Raw genomic sequence first — 6,280 nt, forward strand, 5'->3', positions numbered from 1 at the left:
TCCATTTTACGGCATCGCTAATCGAGCCTTATTGACACAGAAATTCTAGTAACATTGCTAGTAAATAACAGAGTGAGGGTCTAGCAAAACAAATTACTACCAGCACGATGGGGCCATGAGAGAGGGGTGTGCTGACACAATCAGGGGTTCACAGGAGTTTTTTTCTTTAAAATATCACTTAACAGGAGACAATGCTCGTATCTCAGGACTGAAGACACCAAAGTGCAAAAAAAGATGAGCAAATGGAAGAAAATGGACTCTTCGCACAACAGGCAAGGCGAAACTTAGCAGGAACTTAAATAATATTCTCAGGAAAACATAAAGGCACAAGGAGCCGTTATCTGGAAGAACCAATTAGAGATACAGACTTTGATAAATATAAATATTGAAATAAAGGGCTCAGAGTATGCATTGAATAGCAAAATGCTTTAGCTGAAATAAAACCAGTCAGCCAGCAGACAAGGTCAAAAACTCTACCGGAATTCATCAGTAATGGACAGACCACAAAGAGAGAAAAGCTAAGAGCCAGGAGAGGAAAAAATACAAGTATCTCACGCATTTAAGAGAAATTACCGAATGTGGAAAATATATAAGAACTCACACTGAAAGTGTGCACAGAGTTTTAAGAGATAAAAGAATAAAGAAATACAGCCAGATAGCATTACATTGTAAAATATAAGAAGTATGAAATTCCAGAGAACGAAGATGTCACAAAAATTGTAAAATAAAAAAAAAATTACTCAAAGCTTAGAATAGAAATCAGAATTAGAATAGAAATCAGAAATAGAACTGTGTATGAGGAAGGGATGCCAGGGAGCAGGGCAGTGAGGCAGAGAAGGGAGGAGAGCCTGTAAAGATTATTTAGGTACCGGTAATTTTCCGGTAAAGTGAGAGATCGCTTTATCAAGGGGACAAGCCATTCTACCCCCGGGGATTTAAACCCAAGAAAGGAAAGCTTCCATCCACAAAACATTTACACAGGAATATAGATGGCATCTTTCTGTATAATAGCCCAGACCGGGAAAGACCAAATGTCTGATCATCAGAAGGAAATCACTAATTGTAGTCTATTGCATAAAGGGTTGAAAAAGTAAAAAGAACATCCTAACGATTACTGAGATGCTCAATGGGGCCACACAGTGGGTTCATGAGAGACAGAGAGAGAGAGAGAGAGAGAGGGAGCAGGCCTGGGGCTCTGCCTTTATTGGGGTCAAGGGTGAGGGCCTAGGGTTTTGTGAATTCACTCTTTTTTATTGGTGACTCTGTATTGGCGAGTTTAAAACAGAAGAGCAGGAACTAAGGAATTAGGAAAGGAAAGGTCACTGACCACCCTTGCGGGTCAGTGATCCAGATCCCCCAGGGCTTTCCACAAAGGGCTTCACATGGGTGGCCTGGCTCCTGGCTAGCTGTTTCACTGGTAGCTGTTTATTCCAGATGGATGTCTTTGAAATGTGGGCCTGGGCCATCAAAAGCTTAGTGTCAGGCACTTAACATTACAATGAAAAAGCTCTCTGTCGGGCGATTACCCTACAGTTTCCCCTCTGTCTGTCCATATGTCTATGAAGTCTATGCAGGGTTCCATAAAGCACTCGAAGAACTGTTATCTTCCCCCATTTTACAGAGGGAGACGTTGTGCAGCAAAACGAGATTGCCCAGGGCAGAGATCGAGCGTGGGCCCGGCTGGGCTTGCACCCAGGATGTCTGTCTCTGACATCTGTGCTAACAATTGCTACATAAACACGGGAATTTTTTTAAGTCACTCTGGGACCACAGAGGGAAAAAAAAAAATGACTTTATTTCACTGGGCAAGATGAGAGAAAGTTTCAGAGAGAAAGTGGCCTCTGAGCTTTTACTTTTTTAATGGCGAGTTTAATTTTCAAGTTACATGAATCACATTGTTCAATCTTCTGTACTCAACGGTCTTTAAATGTCTGCAGGCACCATTCAGGGACGGGTTCTTCTAGGGGCACGGTGGCGGGGCCCTTGAACCAGAACAGTCTTCTCTAGTCTGTTTTACATATACGGAGTCCCTATGAGATTTTCTTTGAAAACTGGCTCCCAACGCATTTGCAAAAGTATTACTGAGACCCAGGTAGCCAGGATGAGAGGAACAAAGAGGTTAAATGGTTCCAGTAAATATGGTCTAAGGAAATAAACCTCACTATTTTCACCCTCTGAGTGAACACTGAGCTCAGATGAAAGAAAAACCCCAATGAGGTGTTTTAATCCAAGCCTATTAAGGGAGAAATGCAAAATACATTTGTAATATACATATACCTATTTGTATAGTTGTAATATGCATTTTATATATGTATATTATATATGTATGTATATAGAGATATATATGTATATATATACATATATACACATGTATGTATATGTGTATCATCATATATACATATATACATATACATATATGTGTATATGTATATGTATATATGTATATATGTATATATGTATATATGTGTATATGTGTGTGTGTATATGTGTGTGTGTGTGTGTGTGTGTGTGTGTGTGTGTGTGTGTATGTAGTGGAGATCGGAGAAATAATCCATTTCCGTGGGAGGTTTGCGGATTGCTGACTGATGATCTCAAAGGCAACCGAATGGCTGAGGTCAAAAAACTATTTAGCACGATCATGTTTGCAGGGAAACAAACAAACAAACAAAACCCCCAAAACCCCAAATAGCAATTCTCTTCATTTATGCAACCTGCTTGAACCCATGAAATGTTTTGCCTCATGTCATTTCAATGTGACACTCACATCAAATTTTAAAGCCTGGGACTCTCTGCTTCTTTGCATTTTACATATTAGAGAGACGGAACAGAGGAATTGATGACTGCATTTAGGGTGAACCAGCCTTGAAACCGAGGAGCCCAGCTCACCCAAAGCGCCCTGCTGGATCCCTCCTGCTGCAACCCCCTTATTGCTACGGCGTGGCAAACCGCACGTAGTTTCCAAATCCTAACCAGTGCGCTGAAAGAGACACCTTGATCCCCAGTTTTAAACGTGAGAAGATGGGCGCTCAGGCAGTTAACAGGATCTTCCTTGGGAACCCTGTCAAGTGACAGCACTGGGATTCAAATTCTGTCTCCCTGGGGCCTCAAGCCGTCTTTCTTTCCAGCACGGACTCCACTTTTTATTTCCAAATGCGGCTGACATTTAACACTCGTGTCTTGCTTTGAATGCACGGTCCGGAATATTTTCCTATTTGACGAGTCTTTATTTTAACATTGGGCTGGGAGGACGTCAAGGTTGCGGTGGAGAGGAAGGAAATATACATTCAGAATCTAGGTAGACAGGCCTTTGTCTGCGAGCGTGTTTTGTGTCTTTTTTTCCAAAGGTCCAGCTGAGCCGACAGCTGACCCAGTGAGGTACTGGGATGGAACATATCCGTATTTCACTTAACTTGGCTGCTTTTAAGATACCACCGTTTACCTGCAGGGAACCTAAAAAGCCCTCGCTGGAGGCGGCTCTGTCTGTCACATCCCGGCATCATCCTGAGCCCCACTGACCATGCTGCAGCCAGAACTGAATGGCTTAGAAAAACCCAAGCAAGTTAGAAAGTATCACATATCCCTGTTTTCATCCAGCACAGTCAATTGAGACAGCAAAAGATTGGATTTTCTTTCTGGTTGAATTCTTGGTGATATTTCTGTTAAGTACTAATCATGCTTCAAGGCCAAACTCAGAAGTCTTCTTTGTTTTCTTGTCCTCCTTCTCGATCCCCCCTGGCAGAATTAATTGATCCCTCTGTGTTTTCATAGCTCTTTGTTTATATCTCTGCAACAAAAGCTTCAAAGGGAATCCCAAGCCTTTTGAGTCAGAACTGCCAGGTGGGACTCTGAGAAGGCAGATGGATGGGAGAGGGGCTTGCAGAGGGGGGACGGTTGTGGGGAAAGCTGGGCTGCCACCCCATTTCTGCCTCCTTTTCATGCAGCAGGTGGAGTCAGAGGGGGAGAGCAGCAAATTAGGGGAAATGCGGCAGAATACAATTTGGCGTGCACCAGGTAAGCGGTCCACGGACCTGGGAGGGCTTCATGGCACCCTGTTCCTTGGAGGTCCTGACAGGCAATGCAGGTGGTGTAGCCAAATTGGGGGAGAAAGACAGCTGGTGAGGTTCCAGAGGGATGGGAGTGAGGGTGTGGCTCCGTAGAGCCAGGGACACGGATGCAGATGCACTTGTGGGCACCTATGGTTACCAGCTTAGCAGGGTAGGGGGCTCCAGGCCAGCCAGAGCAAGGATAAAGCCACTCATGTGTCCCGGGAGCACATGGGGTCTTGTAGGAACCTGAGATGCAAAGACCGGAGCCCTTTGCTTAGCACCTCAGGGATCATCATCCTCGTCTACACGTTCCAAGGTGAGGAACGGGGTGTTGCTGACACTCCCGTGTGTTGGGTCTGAGCTGAGAAAAGATGGCTGGCGTCCATCCTTGGAAAGCAAGTTCACTGCCATTTACGGAAGCGGAAACAGGGAGTATGGGCCTCAGTGCTGGGTTTCAGCTCCACTACTATTTCTAGCTATGTGATCTGAAAATACTGTTACTTCCTTCTGTGAGTCACCATTTTATAATTTGCATTTTTAAAAATTTTTAAGTTGATTTATTTATTCTGAGAGGGGCAAAGAGAGAACAAGCAGAGGAGGGGCAGCGAGAGAGGGCGAGAACCCCAAGCAGGCTCCGTACTGTCAGCACAGAGTCCGAAGTGGAGCTCAAACTCATGAACTGTGAGATCATGACTTGAGCTGAGATCAAGAGTCAGACGCTCAACCAACTGAGCCACCCAGGGCCCCCACCATTTTATCATGCGTAAAGATGGATAACATTGGGGCGCCTGGGTGGCTCAGTTGGTTGGGCGACCGACTTCGGCTCAGGTCATGATCTCACAGTCCGTGAGTTCGAGCCCCGCATCGGGCTCTGAGCTGACAGCTCGGAGCCTGGAGCCTGTTTCAGATTCTGTGTCTCCCTCTCTCTCTGACCCTCCCCCGTTCATGCTCTGTCTCTCTATGTCTCAAAAATAAATAAACATCAAATAAAAAAAAATTAAAAAAAGAAAAATGGATAACATTATATGTCAGCTATATTTGTGTGTGTGTGTGTGTGTGTGGTAAAAACACTGAAGATCCATCGCCTTGGCAAATGTCAAGTATACAAAGGTGTATTACAAAAGATAGTCACCGCGCTGTCCCCTCGATCCCCAGGGTTTACTTCTGTTATAAAAGTTTGTTCCCTTTGACCAATATCTCCCCCATTCCCCCACCCCCCAGCCCCTGACAACCACTCTGTTTCTCTAAGTTGGACATTTTAAAAAATTATTTATTTATTTATTTATCTGTTTATTTTTAGGGAAAGAGAGAGCACAGGGGGGAGGCAGAGAAAGAGAATCTTAACTGGGCTCCACGTTCAGCATGGAGGCCGACACGGGGCTTGATCCCACAACCCTGAGATCCCAACCTGAGCAGAAATCAAGAGTCGGACGCTTAACTGACTGAGCCACCCGGGTGCCCCTAAGTTGAACTTTTTTTTAGATTCCACATGTGATTGATACCATATAGCGTCTGTCTTTTTTAATCTAGTTTGGTGCCTTTAGCACAAATGCCATTCTTGCTTCGGATCTCCAAATTGTATAATTTTTCCAGTGACAGCCAGAGCCTGCCTGCCATCCTTCCCCTTGCTACATCCCAAAGATGGCCCCATCTGGAAATGGCTCTCTTCTTTCCCTGCATCCACCTTGGTTCCTTATACCATGAAGTCCGTGTTGTTGTTTTGTGAATTTTATGTTTACATAAATAACACTGTATGGAACATTTTTCAACTTGTTTCTGCAGATACTATGTTCTGAAATTTAAGCGTGTCGATATGTGTAAAGCAAGGTTATTCAGTTGCATATGGGTGTGGTTCTCCACTTACAAGTAGGACATGAATTATTCATACCTATATTAATCGTCGCTTGGCATTTTTTTGTACTTTTATTGTTATATGCAGTACCACACTGAGCGTCCTCATACATGAATTTTGAGCACCCAGAGGAGTTTCTCTGAAGAGCATTCCAAATGAAAGTTGGAGGTAAAGACTGCTTCCTTTCATCTTCCCAGGGGTAGCTCGTGTGTTCTTCGGAATGCTCACGTCGTTTCAGCTCGTACGCGGGAGTTCTCGCTCCCAAACTCCCAACAAGAAGAAAGCTGAACAGGCTGGAAACCAGTGACTCTCCAAGACCTGTGAGAGAACTGAGGTTGCAGGACAAACGGCCACCCTGCATTCCGCAGAGACAGGCGACCGC

The sequence above is a fragment of the Panthera pardus genome, unplaced genomic scaffold (assembly GCF_024362965.1).
Source record: "Panthera pardus isolate Hobbes unplaced genomic scaffold, ASM2436296v1 HiC_scaffold_8, whole genome shotgun sequence".
Taxonomy (NCBI): domain Eukaryota; kingdom Metazoa; phylum Chordata; class Mammalia; order Carnivora; family Felidae; genus Panthera; species Panthera pardus.